This window comes from Apodemus sylvaticus, chromosome 19, assembly GCF_947179515.1.
Source record: "Apodemus sylvaticus chromosome 19, mApoSyl1.1, whole genome shotgun sequence".
Lineage (NCBI taxonomy): Eukaryota > Metazoa > Chordata > Mammalia > Rodentia > Muridae > Apodemus > Apodemus sylvaticus.
The window spans coordinates 10,236,016-10,262,450 of record NC_067490.1 but is presented as its reverse complement, the minus strand read 5'-3'; the positions used below and the strand labels follow the sequence as shown (position 1 = coordinate 10,262,450).

The 26,435-nt window shown below is 48.2% G+C and overlaps 1 protein-coding gene across 3 annotated transcripts in view; it reads right to left on the bottom strand.

The window, feature by feature from the left end:
- Window positions 1–26,435, bottom strand: part of Adarb1 (adenosine deaminase RNA specific B1) — a 135,012-nt gene that overhangs the window by 56,687 nt on the left and 51,890 nt on the right. Inside the window, exon 2 of one of the 3 annotated variants that reach the window (XM_052162945.1) lies at window positions 17,810–17,977. The gene's annotated coding sequence lies outside the window, so the exon portion shown is untranslated. Of the gene's footprint in view, window positions 1–1,861; window positions 1,958–17,809; window positions 17,978–26,435 lie in introns of those variants that run through there. The other 2 variants (XM_052162943.1, XM_052162944.1) reach the window with 2 other exon arrangements.

The following is a 26,435-nucleotide window of genomic DNA, read 5'->3' as shown; positions in this document are numbered from 1 at the left end:
AAGCAGCTTGTCACTACAGTTTCACCACAGAACTAAATTTTTAAAAGCATGCATTTATCCCAGCCTTAGAAAAACACAATTCATTACGCATGATCTGTAGCCCCTTAAAAGTATTTCAAAAGCTCACATTTCCAATCTTAAATAACTTTGTATCACTACATGTCCAGTCTACACAGCCTCCACTGTTTTAAAGGTGCTTTGTCACCGCCACACCAGACACTCTGCTCAGGACCTGACGATGAGCTTATTTAGAAGCCTGGCCAGGAATCCCATCCTATACAGGCCCAGCTGCAACAGCGTGATACTCTACTCTTTAAGTCGCTGGTCTGAAGACGGCAGTCTTGCAGCAGAGCTTTTACTGCAGCGGACACAGCTCTGGAGTGCTCTGATCGAGGGATGGCTCCCTGAGATGGGACTGCAGGGAATCCAAAGCTCAGAATTAGGCTTGGATGTCCCAGCACTCCTCCAGCGAAGTGGCTGGTGCTGAGGGTCTGCAGAACAAGCGGGCTAACGGATCAGCACTCCCCACAGCTTCTTCTGACCGCCATTGTGACTTCCTATCTTATGAACTCAACAGAAGATACAATGGCTAGCACGACTGGACTCCTCTAAGATGAGAACGAGTGGGCCATAAATTGGCTTTTTGGGGACTCCCTTTGTTCTACCTATACAGTCGTAAAAACAGTACATGCACTTTGCCTACAAGGATGTAGGGACTGTGCTGTCCTTCTAACATACCCCCGGCATTCTATTAAGTACTCCAGTTTTACCCTGAACAAACTAGAAAGAATGCTGGCTCTAATATCAATTTCTTCTTCATCCTTAAAAAAAAAAAAAAAGACAAAACTATAGCTCATTTTATCTCCTGAGGCAGTACCATGCTGGCTACAGAGCTTGCCATGGTGACGGGTCACGTCCTGATCCTATGGCATGGTAGCACGGAGGCAATGCCTAGGGAAGTGGCGGTCGGGGCGACAGAGAGCTGCCCAGAACAGCCAGCCGTTCCCAGCTAGAAGCAGTTGTTCACTGGGACCCTTTTTAATATTCCAATTATATGGAGACAGTAAGTGTTGACAGCTTGGATGGAATGTTTTCCCTCTACAAGCTAATGGTTTGCAGTTCTTATGGTAGTGGACACTGTCTGTCCCCTTGAGGGCACATGATGGTTTACTACTATAAAAACTTTTGAATCTGGGGAAGCATCCCCATAGAGACAGGGGGAGAGGGAATGGGGGAGGGGGTTTCCAGAGGGGAGGCCTGAAAGGGGGATAACAATTGAAATGTAAATAAAGAAAATATCCAATAAAAGAAAAAAAAACACTTTTGAATCTTCCATTAGAAAAAAAAAACCTATGGATTTTAATGTCTTAAAACACAGAGTGGAATTAAGTACTGAAATAAGCCAGGTGCTGACTGGGAAGGGTTTATCCCTGCTTCTGCAGAAGGAAAGTATTTCCACGCTAACAGCTATGGTCCTGCCCTCCCAGTATAATAAGCAAATTTAGGGCAAAGGAGGCCCGCACGGATGAAGAGTGGCGGCAAGAGCGATCTTTATGAGTCACCTCTCTACACAGAGAAGCCTTGCAATGCTCCCGCTCCAAACTTCCACAGCTTCACAAACACCCTTCCGAAAGCACCCTGCAGACGGGAGCTCAAAGGACCTCTGCTCACACTTACAAACGCATCCGAAGCTTCCTTTGTCGGCGTGCCCTATCAAATTCCATAAAGTATCAGCAAGAGAGAGGCATTCAAATCAACAGTGAAGCAGAGAAGCGGCCAGCGGCACCGCTGGCACGGCAAGGCTGAGCCGCAGGCAGCCCACCCCAGAAGACAAACTCCACCTACATGTCCGAGTAATTACCTTTCCTTTCAGAGCGCTTCTTGCGCCTCCTTTTAAACCGACGCCCCACGAAGCTGAAGAAGGCACCCACAGTCAAAGTCCCCAAGCCCAGCGATGCCATACGGACGGATGAGTGGCTGCCGGCCCCTGCTAGTCCCAAGCTCGTTCCGCGTATCTTGGTCACTCAGCAATAACACAGAGGATTATTTCAGTGTGCAAAACTGAGGCTGAGGTGACAGCCACCCCTGCCGGCAGGATGCAATGCTCCTGCCTCAGGCTCATTCATCAAGCCCGAGAATTAGGCAGAATTGGGTTGAATGGGACCCAAACACACAATGATTTCCTCGCACACCACCCAGAAAGTGACATGTGAGAGTTAACCCTCAAAGCACAGGGCGGGAAGGAGAGGAGCGCAGCACCTGCAAACCTCTCTGGGAAAACAGTCTCCTACCACAAACATCAAAGCCCGGTTCTCAACGGAAACTCCTGCATTAGGAATAGAAGCACCAATGAAAGAGCAGTTTGTGGAGTAAGAGCAGGAGAAAAACAAAACCCACAAATGGGCAGCTGCAGGGCAGATGCCGACAGGGTGACAGGGTGAACGAGAGTGACGGGAGAAGTCAAGAGCAAGCCTGTGCGTGAGAGTCCCGGGACAAGTCCACCTCAGACGCAGTCTCTCAGGGGCCTCCTCCTCCTTTCAGTCATGTGCTTGGGGTCAGGGCTGCTTCCTTCAAGAGTGTACGTCATAGTCATTGATGAAGGGTGCCTAAGGACTGGGGAAGTCACTAGCTCATCTGTATTTTCCATCATGTAGTAGACTAACATACAGAACCAGCCTAACCTAGGACAGTACTCTGACCAGCAGACCCATAGCCACAGACATGTATACACAAATACATGCACACACATAAGTCACACATCCATAACTTGCATGTGTAAGCCTGTACAAGCATACACGGATGCACAGGTATACGCGTACATGAGTACACATGCCCGTCACACAGCACATGGCCCCTCTGTCACTCAGGAGACAACGGTAATGCTGGCACAGCAATCCCCACAGTCCTAAAACTGCTCCAGACAGACAGGTGCTGTCGACCCCGGGGAGACTTCCCACGGCCTCTCAGCCCTGGGTCCGTGCGTGGAATGCTTTACAGAAGAACTGTCAGGAGAACTAACAACATGGAGGATGTGAGCAGAGAGAACACATCAGGAGAGTCCGTTCTCTCCTGATGCCATGCATGGTGTAGAAGAAACTCCACCTACATGTTCACCCACGGTGATCAGCCTCCGTTCACAACTGGTCACTCAAGGAGCATGACTTAGCGTGATGCCGGCAGCTGCAGGGGAACCTTCTGAATTTGAATGTGCATGACAGGCCCCACGCAAGCCACACCTTCTACTCCACACTGGCAACTAGGTGAACACTGGGTAACAGGGTCACCAATAGCTTTTATCTTTGCAGAGCTGTTAATATGGCCCAACAAATCTAAACTGTTTAAGCAATTCTGATGTATCAACAGTTATTTTATAACCTTTAACAATTAAAAACCATGAAAAAAAAATCCTAGTTTGCTTAAACACACAGCCCTCTGGAGAAACGTGCACAGACTCTGTATACCTTCAATTACACGCCTTATTTTTCAATCCGTTAGATCGAGAGGCCGCATACTTCTTCTATAAAGGGCCAGACAGGCAGTAAGGCTATGAGTCTCTGCTGTACTTTTTTGGTCTTGTTTTTATCTTTAACAACTCTCTTTCAATGGATAAAAATATGCTATGGCCTAGCTGCCAACACTCCTTTAGGTACTGCTACCAACACAAACATCATGCCTTGATCCACTGTTCACTCCAACATGAGTAAGCCTTCCACAGAATGCCCAGACATGTGGCTGCGACTGACGCAGGCATCTCTGCTATTCCGCCAGCTTTCAGTCAGGAAAGCCCATCTTTCCACATGCATGTTCTTTCCATCTTTGAATGTACACTTGTAGGCGAGCAGAACACTGTGTCTGCCGTACACCGACTCAAGTACTTTAAAACTCTGGGCAGGGTTGGAAGCCTCTCGAGCCTCTCACCTCAAGCTTCCATCTGCTACAACAGGCCCTGCTATGGAGGGTGCTGCAGACAGCAGGCCCATGGAGGCAGCACCCCTCCCTGCTGCTGGGAAAGGACAACGGCTCACGAACATGGATGGTGAAGTCTCAGCTTACGTATGATGCAGGCTCTGAACGTACCAGGCAGGAGTGTCCCCCTCAGGAGACACTTCCAAGATGGGGGGACACCAGAGGGATCTGCTCGGAAACCCAAGAACCAAGAGCCCTTTAGAAAGGTGAGGCTGGCCGGGCAGTGGTGGCGCACGCCTGTAATCCCAGCACTCTGGGAGGCAGAGGCAGGCGGATCTCTGAGTTTGAGGCCAGCCTGGTCTACAGAGTGAGTTCCAGGATAGCCAGGGCTACACAGAGAAACCCTGTCTTGAAAAAAAAAAAGGAAAAAAGAAAAAGAAAAAAAAAAAGAAAGAAAGAAAGGTGAGGCTGAACCCGTGGTGGCCTGTGGTGGCACAGTGAGTTAGTGTCTTGGGTGGCAAGCAGGACATGATTTGAAAGGGCTCTTCCAGTGGAAGCAATGTTTAGAACTTATCCTGAGAATCATGTAGAATCCACATTTATATCCTACGGTGGAACAGCAGGCGGGTGGGATGTGAAGAGACAGGGCTAGTGGCTGTCATAGCTGTAAAGTCAGGCAAAGGAATGATGGAAGACTGGCAGAGAAGACGGGATGCAGGCTCTGGGGCCAGGCCTGAGGTGGGCAGCAGGGAGAGAAGCTTCCCCAGCAGACGTCAGACAGCAGAGGACGCAGGCTCAGCTCCTGAGAGGAAGCTGTTATGATCAGTTGATGCAGGCAGAAGCCAGCCTGTTCCACTCCCTGGACTGCCAGGAACCAAAACAACAGGGCATAGGACGACTCTCCTCAGCCCAGGTGAGAGGATGGATGCCACCTCTCCTGATTAGGCCCTGCACAGACCACCTCAGCACGGTTCAGTGTCACTGACAGGAGAACCTGGCCTAGAACCCACTCACCTGGGCTCTGACTTTGAATATAGCCTCTTGCCACCCACGAAGCTCCCGCCCTTCAGGAAGGACTCTTACCCATCATTCTAGAGCTACTGTATCTCAGTGTCTTCTGGGTATTAAGCCAACACACCAGCCCCCATACTAGAATCTGTAGATGCTCAGGTCCCGGACATCAGTGGCTCAGTGTCTGGATGACCTGTGCACATCTTCCTGCAGGCTTTAAATCACAAGTACTCTTCATACCCAGTACAACACGACTGTTGTATCAATACTGTACTATGTGAATACATTTCTCAATAATATAGTGTTTAGAAGTGACAAGGAGGGTTGGAGAGATGGCTCAGTGGTTAAGAGCACTAACTGCTCTTCTGAAGGTCCTGAGTTCAAATTCCAGTAACCACATGGTGGCTCACAACCATCTGTAATGAGATCTGATGCCCTGTTCTGGGGTGTCTGAGGACAGCTACAGTGTACTTATTCATAATAAATAAATCTTTGGGCCGGAGCGAGCAGGGCCGGATCGAGCAGGGCCGGAGCGAGCGGGACCGACTGGATAGAGCAGAGGTCCTAAATTCAATTCTCAGGAACCACATGTGAGTACACTCACAAACATACAGTGTATTCATATACATAAAATAAATAAATCTTAAAAAAAAAAATCAAAGAAGTAACAAGGAAAAGCCCAGATGCCATTTTTCCAAAACACTTTCTTTCTTTTCTTTTCTTTTTCTTTCTTTCTTTCTTTCTTTCTTTCTTTCTTTCTTTCTTTCTTTCTTTCTTTCTTTCTTTCTTTCTTTCTTTCTTTCTCTCTCTCTCTCTCTCTCTCTCTCTCTCTCTCTCTCTCTCTCTCTTTCTCTTCCTTCCTTCCTTCCTTCCTTCCTTCCTTCCTTCCTTCCTTCCTTTCTAATTTTTTTATTGGTTTTTCGAGACAGGAACTCACTCTGTAGACCAGGCTGGCCTTGAACTCAGAAATCCGCCTGCCTCTGCATCCCAAGTGCTACGATTAAAGGTGTGTGCCACCACTGCCCGGCTTCCCAAACACTTTCAATCCACGACTGGAGGTAGACACTCCACAGATCCGAATGAGGGCCAGAGTAGGCTAGAGCAGTCAAGAGACAAGCCCAATACCTACAAGCAATTATTCAGCTTTAATGCCTTTTACACTGTGTTATGCTCCCTGAGGCTGTGGGGGCCTTGGACACTTAGAAACAGAGGACAGTCCTTAGGGTACAAACAGTACCTCTAAGGACAGACTGGGGGAAACACCTTTAAAAGGCTGGCCTGTGTCTGGGAAGCAAAGAACCCTTTCACAGAAATAGCTTTGGTAGCAACACTGGCATGTCTCCAGTGTTGGTCCAGAGGGCTGTGTGTCAAGCTGCCACCTCACTAGGCCTCCTGCCAGGCCGTCAGCATGGGTGGGAGGGGTTGCCAAGACGACAGCAGAGTCACCTAGAGGGAGCACAGAGGGGTCAAGTGACAGTCTCATAGGCCTGGCACCAGCCCCAGGGTGATCAGATGTCTCCCACAACTCTAAAGAGCCTGTGGAAATTAGGCTGTGGAGATTGCCGGCCACTGTTCAGGGGTGCCTGAGCTGGGTGGGGGGATAGATTCCTTTTCTGCTGTGTCTGTCTTTTTACTGTGCCCCCAGGATGCTTGGCCTTAGGAGTGGATGACTTGTATTGGTCACAACATCTCCAACCTAGGAGACAGGTTTTTTAGTTTCTTGTCCCAAGTCACTGTGGATAAAAATCCGGGCTGTGGCCACATGCCTGTGCTGGCTGTCCATGGACTCTAAACCCAGAGTGAAGATGGGGTGTACAAGGTATGGCTCCCATCCTCGAGTCAAAGGCGACTCTGGGAATGCGCACCAAGCCACAGAGAAGACTCTCGGTCGCTGTAATGAGGAACTGGGGAGGCTCTTTGGCCCCCTCGGTTACGCGGAGCCATACTCAGGCCAGAGTGGGTAAACTGGTGCAGTGCGCCCTGTCCTCGGAGCAGCCGTCTGGATCGCATGCTGCAGTCCCTCTCCCGGGGCCCATGCTTGGGGTGTCTTTGGCCTTCTTGAGAGTCAGCGTGACTTTTGACTCTAGCAGATTAACAAGGCACAGGGCAAGAGAGCGGTGGGAAACTGGGACAGAGGACCAGGAAGCACACTGGTGTCGTGCTGTGGTTAGCACACGCTGGTTTACGCTGACTCGTCCCCAGTCTACAGAGCAGAATATACGCCCCAACTCTGAGTGTGCCATTTTCTTCTTTTGCCTTCCAATTTCTTCTGTCTTCAGAGTTAGTGAAGAGAAATGTCAAAACAGAAGTCTGATTCATGAAAACCGAAAACCTGCTGCAGAATGCAGTTATCTAGTGAGCCAGACGGGGTTTCCCCAACCATTGATGGGTTAATTTAAAAAATACTTCTGGCCAGGTGGTGCACGCCTGTAATCCCAGCACTCTGGGAGGCAGAGGCAGGCAGATTTCTGAGATCGAGGCCAGCCTGGTCTACAGAGTGAGTTCCAGGACAGCCAGGGCTACACAGAGAAACCCTGTCTCGAAAAAACCAAAAACCAAAAATCCAAAATATAAATAAATAAATAAATAAATAAATAAATAAAAGTGATTCCGTTCTCATCTTCAGTTGCTGTGTTTTTGCAACTCATGAATGGCCACATACCATTTAGCATTTGCTATTCCTAGTAACTAATTAATTTTATTTTTAATCTATGTCCTCATAGTAAAGACTAAAACTGAACATTCCTAGAGTATTCATTTAGGATAGAACTCTTTTAAGGTATTTTCTGCAAGAGATCTGAACAGTGACATAATCAGTTGACAGGCCAGCATGGACAGGGGACATCTCACTAGGCCCCACCCCTAGATGAAGAGCAGTGTGTAATTAATGACTGTTGGGAGGGGGAGGGGCAAATTTCCTCAGGGATGAGACCCATACTCAGTTATCCAATCTCAAGCGGTTGGCCCAAAAGCATATATGTAGAGCAATACTAAATGCGGACAGGTTGTAGTTACACACTTTTGTGTGCATGTGCGTGTGCGTGAGAGTGTGTGTGTGCTTGTATATGTGAGTGCGCATGCGTGTGTGTGTGTGTGCGCGTGTGCGTGCGTGAGTGTGCACACATGTGTATATATGAGCGCGCGCGCGTGTGCGCGCGTGTGTGTGCGCTCGCGCACATGAGCGTGTGTGTGCATGCGTGAGTGTGTATATGTGAGCATGCGTGTGTGTGCATGTGCGTGTGCACGTGCGTGAGTGTGTACATGTGTGTGTGTGACATTAACAATAAGGAAAAAGGCTATGAATTTGAGAAAGAGCAGGGGTAGAAGGTACACACGAAGAGCTGGAGGGAGGGGCAATAATGCAAATACAATACTCATATAAAATTCTCAAAAATTAACTTATTAATATTAATTATTAATTAATTAATAATTCTGGAGATTCAACGAGTCTGTCCTCCGCTGGCACCAGGCATGCACGTGGTGCACATATGGGCAGACCATCCATCCATACAAAATCATTCAAACATCTGAATTTTATTGCCTTATTGCCTAGGGTAAGTGAGGAGTTGTGGGTGTTGTTTGTTTACAGCGAGTGTATAGGACTGTCAGGATTGTTCTTTTCCAAAGCTGAAAAGTGTGGCCTCACATATTGTTTTACCCAGCTGTCTTAGTCAGGGTTTCTATTCCTGCACAAACATCATGACCAAGAAGCAAGTTGGGGAGGAAAGGGTTTATTCAGCTTACACTTCCACATTGCTGTTCATCACTAAAGGAAGTCAGGACTGGAACTCAAGCAGATCAGGAAGCAGGAGCTGATGCAGAGGCCATGGAGGGATGTTCCTTACTGGCTTGCTTCCCCTGGCTTGCTCAGCCTGCTCTCTTATAGAACCCAAGAGCACACCAGCCCAGGGATGGCTCCACCCACAAGGGGCCCTCTCCACTTGATCCCTAATTGAGAAAATGCCCCACAGCTGGATCTCAAAGAGGCACTTCCCCAACTGAAGCTCCTTTCTCTGTGATAACTCCAGCCTGTGTCAAGTTGGCACACAAAACCAGCCAGTACACCAGCATAGCAGAGATCAAGCTTCCTCTACCCAACACACATTAACCGGCTCCTACTGACCCAGGCTGATAAGACCAACTACTTCCCAGCCCCACACTTTCTGGTTTGAGGCCCTGCCACCAAAGTTCCAATTTTGGATTTTCCCCCTTAGCTACAGTACCAGGAGATAGCTGAGCTGCCACTAAGGCTACTTGAGCCTTTTTTATTTTTTACATTTTAAAGACAGATCTCATGAAGTTCAAGCTGGCCTGAAGACTTACCATGGAGCCAAAGCTGGCTGTGAACTCCTGATCCTCCTGCCTCTACCTCCCAAGTGCGAGGATTACAGGCATGTGCCAGCACACCAGGTCTCATTGTGCTTTTTACTACTTCTGCCACAATTGCTAACCCTCTAGCCTCTTTTATGGTGTTACAGTTATTTTATTATAAGACTAATAAGGCACAATCTTCTCCTCCTTTACTGGGCACACATTCTCATTCGCTGTGCTGTCTAGTTTCATGTACACACAAGCTAGAGTCATCAGAGAGGAGGGGACTTCAATGGAGAAAATGCCATAGGAAAGTGTAAGCGGGCGAGCCCAAAGGGCATTTTCTCAATTAGCAATTGATGGGGGACAGCTCAGTCCGCTGTGGGTGGGGACCCCCTGGGCTGGCGGTCCTGGGTTCTGTAAGAAAGCAGGCTGAGCAAGCCAGGTGGAGCAAGCCAGTAAGCAGCACCCCTCCATATCCTCTTCTGCATCAGCTCCTGCCTCCAGGTTCCTGCCCTGACTGCCCTCAATGGTGAACTAAGATAAGGAAATTTAAGTGAAATAACACCCCACCTGACACACATACAAAGTAGTCGACTCTTTTAAGAGTTTGGGTTATATGTGTCAGTTATTCATGGGCTATTTACATAAAAATCCACATGTGAGAACATGTAACCTTCCTCAATATTTTTTTAAAAAATGTTTAAATTGGGTTATGTATATATGTGTGTGCCGGTGCCCTTGGAGGGCAAAGGGAGATATCAAATACCCTGGATCTGAATGGTTGTGAGTCACCCAATAGGTGCTGGGAACAAACTGGGTCCTTTGGAACCACTAAGCTATCTCTTCAAAGAATACTAAAACACCTCCCAAGTATTTGTTAATAAGAAAACTAACAAACTATCCCCTTATGTAGCTCACACTAACTGGATTTCCTCTACACACAGCATGTCCTCAGGCACATGGCTGCTGTCATGAAACCTGCGTTCTAACAAGGACAGAAGGATGCCCAGGGACTGCCAGACAACTAAATGATGGCATGCCCTGTGAATGGTAGACAGACCCCTGGGGTGGGCAGCATGTGGTAAGGGTTCTCGAGATGATAAGACAGTAAGGAAGTGGGCCTCAAGCTGGCTAGGGAGCCGGCCTCCAGCATCAAGCATGCATATCCTGCAGGCAGTGTCTCGGACAGCTGGACACCGGCCTAACTGCCAAGCGGCTAAGCAGAGATGAAAGAAGGGTCTGTGGGCTCGGCATGTAGAGCTCCTAGGGAGAGGGGACTGAAGCAGGACTGTTACCAAGAGTTTTCATCTGCTTCTGACCTAGATTTAAGAATGCTGGAGGCTGGCGGGGAACAGTCAGGGGTGAGGCTTACTGCAGGAACACAAGCCAGGACTTGGAGACGGCAGTGCAAGAAGCAAGCATCCTACAGTGCTCAGAAGTATGGCCAGGGGCTTCCGGATAGGAGTGTAGAATCCGGATAGGAGTGTAGAATCCGAAAGGAGCGTAAAGGAGGGCCAAAGGAGCAGGATCTGGGTGTCTGCAGGTCCACGGGAGGATGCAGCTAGGTGGTGTCTGAGGCTTGAATCAAGAGGAAAGCTACACTGGAGACACGTGGTTGGAACTCACCTGCAGAGGCACACTGGATTACGAGCACAGACTGGCCTAGATAAGGTAGGGGCATAGCAGAAAGGTTGCCAGGGAACATGCTATTGTGAGCACCTCAATGGTCCTCACCTACACTACCGGTCCCTATACACACATACCAGCTCATTTAAATCTCACCAAACATCAGTAAGGAGGCTTTGAGTGGCTGTATGAGGGGAAACAGATACCCTTCGCTTGCTTTACAGCGATTCACGTCATGCTTGTTTAAGATGGGGTTATATAGTCCACCATGTACATGGTCCATGCATTACCATGGTCTAGTACCTCTCCACCTGCAGTGAACCAGGGGTGGGTATAAGTGCCCACTCTCTTGCTTTCCTGAATCTTCATCTGCCAGTCACAGAAGGCGGCCCTGGGACAAATCCTGGGCTTACCTCGGTTTTGGTGGCTCTCAAGCTGGCCCATCAGCTGCTGGGGTGCTGTACTGGCTGAAGTGAAGAGTCACACCAGCATGCCAACCTTGAGATTCTGTGTCTACGTGCAACAATACTGTCTAATTACAGCAAAGGCCCTGGGTTTACTCTTTAATACACCACAAGTCCTGTTAAAAAATATGTGGTAACAACACACGCACCCTCCTTGGGGGGTAGCAAGTACCATACCTTCCATGTTAAGAAGGAGGGACTGGGCTGGAGAGATGGCTCAGCGGTTAAGAGCACCAACTGCTCTTCCAAACGTCTTGAGTTCAAATCCCAGCAACCACATGGTGGCTCACAACCACCTGTAACAAGATCTGACACTCCCTCTACTGGAGTGTCTGAAGACAGCTACAATGTACTTACATATAATAAATAAATAATTAAAAAATATTAAAAAAAAAAAAAAAAGGAGGAGGGACTGTAACAGTCTACTTGTATGTCCCCCGAATCCACTCAACAGCGCTGCTCAGCTTGCGGCCGCCCTGCTCTCTGGAGTGGTCCCACAGCGCCACCTGCTGTCCAGAAGAGGCCACTCAGAAGAGCTGCTCTAGGTTTCCGGCCAGTGGGTGGAGCTGATGCTTGGTACCTGAGCTACAGTTCACATAGGAACATTTCCTTCAGACAGGGCATGCTGAGGCCAGAATGAGCCAGGACACCTATTGGACGTGGACGTTGACTGCAGAGGGCAAGAGGTGGTAGTGTGACGGTAACCGCACTGTTTTGGGAACAGGTCAAAATCTTTCTAAGTGTCTCCTTAGAAATGGGCACTTACACAGCTCTCCCAGCCCCTCTCTCTGGCTTCTAGGTAGCTGGTTCCCTTCTGTTTCACCCTGCTCCTGCTTAGGTGTCCACAGATCTGTTAAATCTCCTATTCCGACTCCTGCAGTAGGCTCTGCTTCATGCTGCTAACTTTCTCCTATGGCCCACGTCTCTGCGTGGCCAATGGGCCTGACAACTCTAGGGAGTCACAGAAGGACCACATAAAGTTTGCTTCAGGCCAGAGTCTAAGGAAGGGGGTCAACTGCCCCGGTGGGCGGCTCCCCGGCCAGAGCTGTCGTGGGTGAAGGAGGTACCCAGGCCCTGCAGTATTCTTAGTCTTGCCCGCTCTTTCTCAGGAGAAAGCTTTTCAGTATCATACGGTGATGTGGTAGAGGCCGCTGCCCGTGGGACCCCTGGAACCAGTCGGTACATTCAGACTCTCCCAAATCTCCAGCCCCCTTTTCAATCATGAAAACTTAGAGCCCTAACAAACTGGGAATGCACCACTTAGAAACCTTAAACTTGGTGTTCTTCAAAACAAGTTTTACTCACACAAGTTAAAAACTTTAAAAATGAAAACAATCTTAGATCGCTGTAGCCCCTTCCTCTTCAGCACAGACCAGCCTTGCCACCTACCAAAGGATGCCAAGGACTGAATCCTGGGTAGCACTGGCTCCTAATTAGAGGCCACACCATGGTCTCAGTCCTCCTTGCACAACAGGCAGTCTGTGCTGGCACAGGGCTCTCTGCTCCCAGGTTGGCCCGGTGGCCCTACCCAACTCTTCCTGCAGTTAAGGCCCTCTACAGGGAGGCACATTTTCTGAGTAAAGGATCAAATTCCTAGAGGGTAAACTGTACCTTTAGAACTGTGACCACCTAAGGCAACAGCTACCAAAGCTACCAAAGTACACGTGAAAGCAGTAACTCTGTTTCTTCCCCAGATCCAGGAAGAGTGCCATTTTCTCAGCTCAGACCTAAGGAGAGAGTGTTCAGGGCAAACACATTTCAGACAGAGGATCCCTGCCCATCCCACGTTTTATAGATTACTGTCAGAGACTACAGGGTCTGTCTATGTACCACCGGGGGATGTATCATGATAGAAAGCAGAGCCAGACCATTGGGTCCATGGCAGTATCTCTATAGAACAGGCTGGCAAAGCTGTTCACCAGTCCATCTAGAGACAGGACAAAGAGGGTAGCCTTGGCTCCTTCTCAATATGGAGTGGGTAGACTGTATGCTCCTGCTGGCGCCAGTCCTATACACAATGGGACTTGCCACAGCCAAATGCCCCGATTCCATGCTATAACAAGATTTGGAGAGGAGTTGTGGGTGTTGGACCCTTAGGGTGGTCAGCTTCTTTCTAGCTCTATAACCAAGGACCAGCTGAGAACAGGGGGCAGCAGTTTCCATGAGGGCCCACAGAGCTCCAGAGCACACCTGCCACTGGCTCCCATCCGACTACACACCTATTACCTTTTCCAACTTGTCTAATAAACTCTGAACTGTGGTCAGCAAATTCTTAGCTCCGGAAGCCTTTCTGGTCCCCTGCCTTCCTCTCCCAGAGCCTCCCTCTGTCTGGTGGCTGCAGTGAGCCTGCCTCTCAGCAACTATCTGTTCCAGGTTGCTCAGTTTGGTCTTTCTTTTGATGTCCCTGTTGACTCGTTTGGTTCTTTGCCTGCAATGGCCGTTGTTTTTATTAGTTGCTGAGTCTTGCGAGATAACCTGCCCTTGTCTCTGCCTTCGATGTATGGTGCCCCGATGGTACTCATAGTCCCACAGTGGGTCCCAGGAGGAGACATTCCTTCAGGGGACCCCTGGTATGGATCTATTGTTTGGGTTTGGCTCCTAGTTACAGATAAAATGGCAAATAAGTGATGGTAGAACTCTGGGGTGACAGGGACTGCTGAGGAAGCCACTCTAGCTCCCTGTAAAGAAGCGGTGCAGATGGCAGTGAATCCTCTGTCTTCCACAGCCCTCTGATCTGCTGTGGTACACAGAGGTCTTCTGCAAACAAGGGTGAGTTAATAAGGCTGGAAGAAAATGCACTGTTCTCCTGCGGATCTCTTGACAGTTCGTTTCTGCGCCCCTGTGTGACGGTTTCTTCCTACTAGTGAGCAAGGAACCAGCTCTTGAGCAGCCGGTGCCTCTGATCCAGTGCAGTCCTGAAATGGTCCATGCAAGGTGTGTCAGTCCCAGTGGCTTAGGATTCTGTCCCGAGAGTCTCAATCCCAGGGCACTGGAACTGCTGACCGGCCAGTTCCGAATCAGAGGTCTCATAACCCCTCCTCGGAGAGCTCCCAGGACTCAGAGAAACACTTGTCTCACACTCAGTTTCTTTGTTATTTTTAGTTTATATGTAAGGGTGTTTTGCCTGCATGAATGTCCATGTACCATGTGCGAGCCTGGTGCCTGCTGAGGTTGGAAGAAGACATTGGATGCCCTGGAATTGGAATTATAGATATGAGCCACCATGTATATGCTGGAATTAAACTCAGGTCCTCTAGAAGATCAACCAATGCTCTTTACCATAAGCCATCTCTCTAGCTTCCAGTTTCTTTAAAACAAATTGCAATTGTTTATTTGTGTGTGTGTGTGTGTGTGCGCACCCCCCCCCTCAGGGGACTACTTGTATCAGGTTAGTTAGATCACTTCTACCATGTGTATCCCCATGATCAAACTCAGGTTTTCAGCTTGGCAACAAGCACCTTTACCTCCTGAGATACCTTATCAGTCTTCCAGTTCCCTATAAAAAATATTTTGAAGAAAATAATCAAACAGCCCATGAAGAGGTTCCTAGGGCAAGATCAGGAAGGGTCCTGTGCATAGGAGCTTTGCTTCCTAGGGCTCTAGGGTGCACTCCTCCCTGCTCATAGATGAGTTTTTCTTCCCTTTCCAGACTCCTGTCCCGGCAGCCCCTGTCTGAGCCCCTGGACTCCTCTGAAGCCCCAGTCCCTGTGCAGGAGGTGTTCCTGATCTTGGCACGGGCCGGGTCCTCATGAGAACAGTGGATCATCCACCACGCAGGCAGACAGTTGGGATTGTGAGAGCAGGCACTGGGAGGGGAGCCCAGCGGTGGCAACAGATAAAGGCACAGGGGTTTGGTCATCAGTGCTGCAGGCAGGTCTTCTGGACTTCAAAGATGCCCAGACCCTGCCAAAACAGAACTGTGTGCTGTACTGTGATGACCAACCTTGATTGCTAACTTGACTACATCTGGAATCAACTGAAAACCAAGCAGTTGAGCACACCTGTGAGGAATTTTCTTGACTGGGTCATGTGAGGTAGGAAGACCCACTCTCGGTCTGGGCCACACACTTTCTGGAGGCAGCCCACGTGAAAGGACATGGAAGGAGGACACTTCTGCCTCTTTGCCCTCACCTCACTGCTCAGCTATCCTGTTGCTGAGGCACTCCTTTGCTGGTGTTAGAGCCCACTTTCTCAGGATTCTTTAGGACAGACCGGAGACCAGCAGCTTTCTAGGAATGTTCTAAGACATTTGGCTTCTTGGGCTGAACAACTAACAGATTTTTGACCTTTCTGTCTGGAGACAGCCACTGTCTGACAAGCAAGACTACAGCCTGAAAACCACTCTATGAAATCTCTTTTCACATACAGATGTTCATTCTATCTATTCTTGTGCCTCTAGAGAACCCTGACTAACACATACACCAAAAGCTGTCTATGTGAGCTAAGCCAAGACCTATTGGTGTCTTATACACAAGCACAATGATGTTTACATATCTTTACCATGTGCTTTTCAACAATGCAACCATTGTGGAAAGAACACAGGACTCCACCACCTCAACTGGGAACCCCAGTACTTGACACCTCTGTCAGAGTAATTCCTGAGCTATATACCACTTCTTCTTCTTCTTCTTTTTTTTTTTTTTTTGTTTTTGTTTTTGTTTTTTTGAGACAGGGTTTCTCTGTGTAGCCCTGGTTGTCCTGGAACTCACTCTGTAGACCAGGCAGGCCTCGAACTCAGAAATTCTCCTGCCTCTGCCTCCCAAGTGCTGGGATTAAAGGCGTGCGCCACCACTGCCCAGCTATATACCACTTCTTAAGGACCAAGCCAAGGTAGCACAGTCACCCTGCCAGCACTAGATGCCAAGCCTATCTGAGGAGGGTACTTGTTATGAAGTAGTAGATATGGAACGCAAGAGAAGGACTATTGAGGCCCAAAGCTTACACGTTTATTTTACTTCAAACCAGACGAAGAAAAAAAAATCAAAACACCAAACTGTTGACAAAATGAGCTCACATCACCTGAGGTAAAAGCGATACAAGGTTTCTGCACTGCTGCCAGCGTTGATTCACAGAGCCAGCAGGAGGAGACAATGCTCAGAGTTTAGCACTCTGGCCTATAGCTTTGCTTTCTGGGCACAAGCTTCACGGAGTTCCTTGGGGCCTGACTTTCCTGTATTTCTTTAAGAACATTAAAGAGTGCGAAAGGATATAAGTAACTCGTCCGGCTGCCTCCCATATGGCCGAGTCAGTGCAACGCTTCACCTCTGTGGCATGTTAAAAACAGGCGGTTGGTCATTAGCGGAGCTCAAAGTGGCAGTGTGAACCCTGCCTTAGTCTCCAGACTCACTCCAGCTCTGGGAGCTTTGGTGTCTCTCAGAAAACTCTGGTTACAGAGACTGACTTGGCATTCCAAGGGAGCTCCAAGATGGGCTATCCGTGAAAATAAAACTCTGCCTACAGGAATGTCGCTGGTGAAGGGAACTGTGATTTTGTACTTCCCACCTCCTGCCTGTCTATGGTCCTCAAAAAGAAAAGATCAGCATCAGGTGCAGATGGAGCCAAACTGCTTTTAAAGCTCTGTTTCTTCCTGGGACATTTGTGGGCGGGGTCTGACTTGGCACAAATTCAAAACCCAGTGGTCAGAAGCGAGTCCACTGCTGTTCCCCAAACATGGTGATATCTAGGAGCTGTTCTGCTTTGTCTACATGTATATCCTCAGAAACGTCACCTACTGCCTTGACTCTAACTGCTACCCAAGGCTCTCTAGTCGGCAGTGCAGGCTAGCCCTTAACGTTCACTGGGGCTGATCCACAGGGGTGCTCCTCAGCCTCAGCCCGTGAGGAAGCAGCAAGCCAGGAACATGCTAGGGCTACATGCACTGAGCGCCCTCGACTGCCACAGTCCTCCCAGCCTCCCTCACCTCCACACTGAGAAGAAACTTCTTTCATATTTTAGAATATGGACATAACTGAGTTATGTTCATACTAGCATTTTAAGGGATTTAGCACCCCAGCAAGGACAAATGCTAACCTGACTGACAGCCATAAAGACTAAACATCAAAGAAATTCAAAGGAAAAAGTGGTAAGTGGTAAAAGGCTCTCCTGAGGCCCTGCCTAATGTCAGGTACCAAGCTCTGACTTTATCAACAGTGATAAAGTCAGCAGCAGCCCCCCCCCCCCAGGAGGTTGGAGGGAGGTGAGGTATAAAGATGATCTATGGCCACAGGACAATGTGCGTGGGTGAACTAGCTCAGGGTAATAGTCTGTGCTGGGATTAATCAGGGAAATGCATTTCAACAGCAAGTCACAGGACTTAATTAAACTCTCTTTAAGAAGGGGCTTTGCTATGTATCCCAGGATGACCTTAAACTCTTAATCTTCCTGCCTCAGCCTCCTGAGGGCTTGGAACTCAGGCCTCTGCCACCACACCTGGCACAAAAGTCACCTTTGGTCAGATTTTATGCGATTCTAAAAGGTTTTTTACTTACCTTGAAATTTGTTTAGTTTTTATTTTGGCTCAAATCCCGGGGCAAAACTCCTTTAGGGTGAGCAGGGTGAGTGCATTGCTCGTGGAAGCAGCAAGTGTGAAGGACTGGGCTGGTGCCTTTCCTTCAGCCACAACTTGAGCTCTCCATGCCCAGCTCACACACTTCACTCTGTAAAAAAAGAAGTGATTATTTAACTCAAGGTACATCCATGTTTAAATCTTGCTGGCCAAATGGAACACCATAACAGAACACCAGGGCTAGAAAAGAAAGGGGCCTCAGGAAAAAAGTGTTCTCTTTAAAATAAAATGTACGCATCCTTTATACATGCAAATGCATGTGTGTGAGAATACAGACATAGAAACACATGTGCTCAGCCTTCACTCTACCTTGGTGGCCAGCCTGCTTCAGAAAGCTCAGGGCCGTGAAGCTATCTGCAGCCCATTTCTCCTCAGAATACCATCACCTAGTAAACCGGTAAGGGTACTTCTTTACCACAATAGACTCAGGGCCCTTCCCTACAGAGAGTTTCTACTAGGTGTCTGGGGAGCCACACTCAGAGGTGACTAGTAGATCTTCTGAGTAGATCCTTGTTAGAAGCAAAACTGAAGTGTGTCCGCTCCGTTCCTAACTCTTGAGAGCGCTCCCTGCCATCAGGACACTGCTGTAGGTCCTCTGGGGGCAGGCTGAGGAAAGTCTGCCTGCAAGTCTCCCTGCTGGGCCGCCCACAGCCCCACAGCCCTACACTCATGCCACCAAAGTCAACAGCTTCCTCACAGATGCCTTACAGACCTGGGACTGTGGGTTGCAGAGCCATCCAGCCCAGCACAAAGGCATCTGGGCCAGGTGCCCAGAACAGCTCCTTCATCACCTCACCATGCCTGGGAGAAGGGCATGGGCTGCCCAGAGCTGCCTCACTTTGTCACAGCCCAGCTCCACCAAGATCCAGAGAGAAAAGGGGGAGCAGACCATGGGGGTGAGCCTTGCCATGCTTCTCCAATGACACCCAGACACATCACAGAACCACAAGAAACAAAATACCATGCTCCTACCACTCTGAGTGAAGAGACGTTTGCCCCGTGTGAGTCCCACAGGCCAGGTAATCACTCTGTTCATCAAATTACTCTGTGGGCATGGTATGGCCTAGCACCAGGCCTGTGCCTGAAAGAGGCGGTGTGTCCCCGGTTCCCATTTCTTCTGGATTGTCTCTGGGAATGTCAGTCAATGGGAAGAGGTCTAAGCTAGCTATGTGTTGAGATCATGTGGAAAGATAGTCAGCCACATCACTACAGAAGTCTCCCGGGGCAGGACACTGAACCAATGACCCTGGTAAACAACTGAATCCAAACCTCCGGCCTCACGCCATCTCTAAACAGAAGTGGCCCCCCTGAGGCACCGGTTGCTCTTGGCACAAGATCCTAGTCATGCTGAACATAAATACTGTGCTGTTTTATGTGCCATATGCTTTAAGATACATCATCAGGCACCCGGACTAGCCAAAATAAAACTACTGCTTCAAATTATGGCAACGCTAAACATATAATATGCAGTTTACCTCCAAAATCTTTTAAAATTAAGTAAAATTAACAAATCCCAAGAATATCACAGACTTATAAAGATGTCAGAAGGAACAGAATATCTAACTCAACTACAAAGGTGAAAGCGTAGCTGTGGTAGCATCTGTGTGTCCCTTCTCTGTCTCCATGGGTGACATCACCTCTTCTCCGAGCCTATGAACCTTCAGTCCTCCTCCATTGGCTGCTAGCTCTCAGAGCCACATTAGCACTCCACACGTGACCTCTTGTGGGAGGGGGGTGACTTCTTGGTCCTCAAATTTACCCTACAACAAACTCTCCATACCTAGGTCACTGCTCTAAAAACATTTAACATATCTGTCAAGACAACAAGAAAGGCAAGGACTACTCAGTCTCTGCACACACACACCCGAGCACTAAAGAACAGGTGAGTAGATTTAACCCAACCAGGTGGGCTGAGTGAGCTGTGGGCACACGTCTGATCTACCAAGTCAACTACATAGGAGAAACATGAGAGATACTTGTTGGCACCACCACATAAAGCTTCCTATCAGGCAGGTCAAATCATAAGCTTGTGGGTATGTGCAGACATGAAAAACTGAGGATAGAATACAGGATAAGACAGAATTTCAAAGTGTGGTGTAGAGGGTGTCTACCAGTATAGGAGGAAGGGTGCCATCAAAGGGCAGTGTGGAGCAGACTCAGTGCCAATGTCCATCCAGTTTAAGCTAGTGATGGGTGTATGGCCATGCAGTTAAAAATTATTACTTTATACTAGTTTCTTCTGTTCAGAAAACACATAATAAACACTGAGGAGGGAGATGGGAACAAGAGGGGGAGGATCAGACAGATAAGCACATACACACGTATTAGGCAGAGTTGTGACTCTCACGCCTGAGCAGGTACATGCATGATTTCGAGAACAGGCAACCCATAGGATAGAGGAAGAGACAACTGCACAGACTAACACTCCAGGAGCTGGTACCCTCTCCACTTCTGGTGGCTGTTCTGAATCTCAGAAGCCCCTCCTCGGACAAGTGTCTCCAGGCTCAACAAGCTGAGAGTCAACTTCAACAGCTTATCCACTGATGCCAGGGAAGGCTGGTACCAACAGCAGGGCAGTACAAATTGTATTAGCATGAATTTATCACCCTAGCACTTGATAGATTTGCTGTGCCAGTAATAATCATATTGATTAAATGAAACAATTACATTTCCTCTTAAAGCGATATTTATCATTATAATTTAATCAGACTATAGACGTAAGGGCTTTGCTCTGCCAAACACTAAATACTCTCATTTTCTATCTTGCAAAGCCTTGAAACCAACACCATTACACTAGCATGGGGTTAAGTGGTAAGCTCACTGGCAGAGCCTCTGTGTTTCCAGATAGCTGTTATCCCAGGGCTATACAGGCATAACAAGCTCAGCTGATAAGCAGTGAAGATAGAACTATGGGACCAAGAAGCAACCTCCCTACCACGAGAGAACAGGCTCATGTAGAATACCGATGTGGCTTTGAGAACTGGCAGCCATCAGAGGAGGACTGAGGCTCACAGGCTCAGAGAAGAATGGGATGTCACCAAGGGAGACAGAGAAGGGAGACATAGATTCTGCCACAGCTAAGACATGGAACTGTCCAGGTGCTTTAAGAGAAAGGATTGGTAGAAGGCCCCCAAGCAGGTATAAGAGAGAGATCCCAAATATGTTCTCAGGAAGATCCCCCAGCCCAGGCAGCAACAAACACTGTGCCTGAAGGGTGTGAGGTGGAAGCTGGCATCAGGAGAAATCAGAGGACTCAGTGACCAGCACCCAGCAGGAAGGGGAGCCCAGAGCTGGCAACCACTCCTGGGACTGTATGGTTCCAAAAGCAACAGGTGGCCTTTTCAATCAGTGAGGTGAGAAAATCAAAAGGAAAGATAAAATTCAGAAGCTTTACGGATTGTTCTAAAGTAGGAGGCCAGCGAGCTATGGTCCATAGCCATTCGTATCTCAACAAGGACAGCACCCCTAGGTCTAGCAGTTATAGCCCAGGACAAAGGCCCTGCTGGTTGAGTGAAAACACCACATGGTAAAACTTAAGAATGACAACCCTTCAGGGGGCGACGCTAGCAGCTGAGCTCACTATTCCATGCAAGGATGTTCTGAGATAGGGTGAATGGATATTCTGTTCTGTGAGTTCACGCCCGTTCTGGTTTAAACCCGCTTCTTCCCCCTCCTTGAAGGCCTAAGTTTTAGTTAAGGTGGGAAGTCTGTATCATAGGCAAGCAATCTGATTTGTCTCCATTCTGAAGACCCAACTAAGCCAGTGTCCTTCTGTAACACTGTCATGGCCACTCAGACTCCAAGCATCACCTGGCCGGCCCTTGACTCTGTATTTTACTGAACAGACCAAAGGAAGAGTTTTTGTTGTTGTTGTTGTGGTGGTGGTTGTTTGTCATTCGCTTTACTGACTAAACACGTTTTGTGTCCTTAGGAAGTAATGACCTATTTTCCTTATAACATCCTAAGAACGGACTGTGGAAATATAAGGGTTCACAGCATATATAAAAGCTCCACCTACACAGGCCTCCTGGGAAATGCAAGGGGACCACATGGCTCACATGGCTTGGCTGCCTGGCAGGGACAAGCAAGGGTCAGCAAAGGCTGGGGCAGATATGGAAATAAAACCATCTTCCCTGAAGGAGGTCTCGGGAGCAGGATTTTTTGTTTTGTCAATTTCGCTTCCACAAAGATGTTTTAAATCTTTTCTTTTTCTGGAGACAGGGTCATTTTTGCGGCCACAAATGGCCTTAAACTTGATCCTTTGCCTCCATATTCTGAGACCTGAGACCACAAATGTGTGCACGGAACCTGGTTTACGTGTTAGTGAGAGTCTCTACCAGTTAGTCCTTTACTGAGTTACAAGGCCCAGTCCTCATATGTATTTTTAAGTGAATTAGTGGACATTTTTGGAAGTATTTTTATGACACAAGAGAAAAGACTATTTCAAGCTTTCAGCAGACTAAAGATTCATGTGAAATTAAAGCCTGTTGCAAATATTGAAAGGGCTCATTAAACAAATAAAGTTCCCCCAATTTGACTGTTTTATGATCCATTCAAGAGGAATCTAATGATCCTAATACCGTGAATGAGCTGTGTATTTCTGGAGCTAGAGTGAGAGGAAAGGCAGACATGGAGAGAGATATACAGAGAAGCAAAGAGGCAGAGCCCAAGGAACAAGAGCCCAAGGAGCAAGCGAGCCAGCCAGCCAGCAAGTCAGCGTGGGTGCTGGCCTCCTGCTGAGGAACAGAGAGGAGGTGGTGAGTGAGAGAGGTTGGCTGGCACCTTTCTCTTCAAGTCCACCCTCTTGGGAGAACTGTCCACCCCTGGGCCAGATATACCCAAGCTCACTCCAAAGGCGTGGGGCTCAGGCTCCAGAGGAGGGCCTCTGTCACTGTTAGGTGCTCGTGATCTCAGAGACTTGGTTTGTTTCTGGGTATTGGGAAGGGATAAGTATCCTACTGGGCGGGCCTTGAGGATTTTCTACGTAATTAACATCGAAGGCCTCCTGGGGCTGTGATTTTCCCAATGAGAATGACCAGCCACGCCCTCTTCACTATGGCTTTGCCTTGCTTTTAGGGAATTATTTTTATGACTTGAAAGTGAAGATACTTTCACCCCAAGGAAGGCAAGAGGACCCCGTTGAGGACTAAAGTCCGGCTGGAGCACACGCACGTACATACACAGGGTAACAGAGACTCCTGCTGCACCAACAGCACCTCACACGCCCTTCTGCCACGGTGCCCAGTGAAATGAACTTTTCTCAGTAGCACGAGCCGCCCCAGGTCCCCAGATGGCACTGCTGCCAGATGTGTCTTTGAGAGCTTTCTCAGGAGATGCTGGCACTTGGACCTCAGCAACTGTCCTGACTGCTCAGCACCCCCGACTCACAGAGGGTCTATGCAGAACCAACATGGAGGCTGGAGGAAGCTTTCTCCTCTTTGATCCACCTGCTTGGCTGACCTGGGGTATCTGTCTTCTCTGGGCCTAGGACACCAGTGTTCCCCATCCGCAGTCTTTCCAACTCACACCGACTACACCCTGGCTTTCTCAGGAATTCAGCTCAGAGACAAGCTAGGGAATCCCCAGCCTCCCTGATCACACCTGTCTATCTCTCTCTTGTTCACATTCTCCTGCATGACACAAAAAGTGTCACATGTCAGATGAAGGGACACAGAGTCAGTTAAAAACAGAAGCAAAGATACACCCCACTGGTTCTATTTCTCCAGACAACACTGACTGATACACCAGCAAACACAACTCTGTCTTTCCCCCAAGGAAAGTCCAGTGAGATGGCAGACACAAAAAGATAAATGAAGAGAACAGACTCTACACAGTTGTCCTCTGACTCCCACGTGCATGCCACAGCACACACATACACACAATATTGTTGTTGTTGATGGTGGTGGTAGTAGTGGTAGTGATGATGATTATGGTGATGGTGATATGATGACTAAGAACTTCTATGAAGAAACTACAAAGACGTGCAAAAGAAGGGGAGTGAAAAAGAAAAATTCAACAAGTACAACTGCAAATTTACCCAGTTTTCTGTAACAGTAAAATAAAATTAAATATGAGACCGTCCTAAGTCTAGTAGAGCAGAAGAAAGATGGTCAGAAGTCCCTACGGCAGCCGAGAGCCAAGAAACCAGTCTTGGGACAATGGGTACCAAAACAAGCAATAAACTTAAGGGCTAGAGGATGAACTAATCTCTGCACTTAAGGGCTGCAATGCGAACAGCCATCAGCTTCACTCCTACATCCATCACGTCACTTAAGTGTCGCCACCTGCACACACCTGCCAACTTCACCTTCTCGCCGACTCCACCCCGCCACACCCAGAGCATCCCTACATCTGCACCCTCTGCAGGTCCACAACTTTTACACCAAATACTTACAACTTCATCTCCATACTCCCTCACCAGCTTCACCTCCACAAGCTACAACCTCACTCCACAAACTGCAACTTCCTGTCTACATACTTATAAGTTGCCCTCCAAATACCCTGAGGTTCCACCAATTTCTCTAACAAGATTCAAGTCTACCAACTGAGTAAGTCTCTTTTTTTAAAATTCTCAGAACATGATCTGCTTATATAAGTAACATTATACCTTTAAGTATGTGGCAAGTCACTATAACAAATATCATTTACATGTGCAACACTGTATCTGACAGCTAAACATGGAGGTCAGCTGACTATCCAGAAAAGCCCCATCATTTCTTCTGAAAGGAATTGGCAGAGCTGCATCCCACTCCTACCGATGCACTACATCAAAGTCTTTAACCAGACACCAGACACGGTGGAGCGTGGCAGAAAAAGGCTGAGAGGCAGCAATGAGTGTTCTACTGTCCCCTCCCCTCTGAACTAAAGACGTGGCTATCAGACCGTACCTCCTAAAGGCTCTACCACCTTCCAACAGCACTTTCCTGGGGACCCAAACTCCAGCACAGGACCCCTCTTTGGGATCAAATTCCAGAGGGCAGAAAAACACAAGTAACAACAAACCTGGACCAAGAACACAGAAATGAAACAGAGTGGTAAAAGCTACAAAGACACACGGAACTGGGAGTGCAAGATTCCAAATATGTGCAGCCACACATGATATAACTTTCTATCATACAATAAACATGACGATTTTCTAAGAGAGGGAGGAAGAAGGAAGGAGAAAAATATGGAACAGAAATAGTGAAGCTGATATCACAAAGACAATGCTTTTGTTAATAATAAAAATGGAGCTTAAGTACACACCCGGCTCCCCATATCCCTCCCAGGGCGAGGACAGCAAAGTTGAAAGGCACAGCAGAGCACCTGGGAACTGTCCTAGGAGGCATTAAGCCATTAGGAGACAAACAGAGCTGAGGGGGACATCTGACGTTGGTTCCTGGGAGACCGTAGGATAACTGTATCTTTTCCTAGTAAGAACAGGTACGCTTAGCAGGCGGTTCACCAATGAGCTTCCGGAAGTGAACTCGGTCACAGAGTGGTGTGCTGTGTGCCCAGGTGTGCTTAGCTAGCAAAACTGAACCTGCCTTAAAGGGCAGGAACACAGTTCAGTGACGGAGCACTGCCTAGCACTCACAAGGCCCTGAGTATCATCTCCAGTGTATACGGGAGGTAGGGGTGGGGTAATGTAGTGAAATTTCTATACACCAAAGCTCATGACCTGCCCTGACATGCACTGTTGTACAAGGTAAACCTACCCAAACCCAGACTCCCAATGATGCAAACAATGAAACTTACTAGCCTTTCTCTTAACACAACTAAAGTTAGTCAAGGGTGACTTATGAAGAGACATTACATAATTTCCCCATAATATTTGCTAAGGTTGTGACATCTTATCCTCTGGGAATTGTGCTAAGATAACAGAGAGTTCTACTTGTGTCAAGTATCACACTGTTGTATCAAGACAAGTATGACAAAACCACCCAGCCAGTTTCCAGTTTATGGCGTGCACTCACGCAGTGAAAAACAACATGTATGTAAGTCCAACAGAACTGGCTTCATCCAGTTTCTTTCCAATCCTGCAATACCACGGAGACGTTTTCACTAAGAGCACGAACAACCCCTGTGGAAGGGGGAAGCCATGCCCTTTCAAGGAGTGACTGATCCAAAAGGCTTCTGATTCGGGCAGTGATGAGGTTTCCTCCATTCAGGTCACCTGATAGTCATGGTGAAGAGAGGGTCTTTTTACAGCATTAAGGGAACCACAGGACTGGCAACCACTAGAGAACCTCAGGGACAATCAGAAAGCTTGCTGAAGGACTAAAAGCAGGAGCAGATGGAAGTGGGGAGACCTGACAAGGGAAACTGGGGAAAGAGACCACCGAGGGAAAGGGGTCTTCAGAAGTAGTCAGCCATGAGGTAGTGTTTCCATGCCTCCACAGAAGCTAAGAAATAGAAAGTCTGAGGATTCCCAGGGCAAATCTAACCATGGACACCAGGGTCTAAAAAAGGAGGCTGGCTGGGTGACGGGGATGAGAGGAGATCAAAAGGTCCGTGTGTAAGGAGGGGAAGGCGTTTCCCTGCAAAAGAAAGAACTGATATCGGATCTC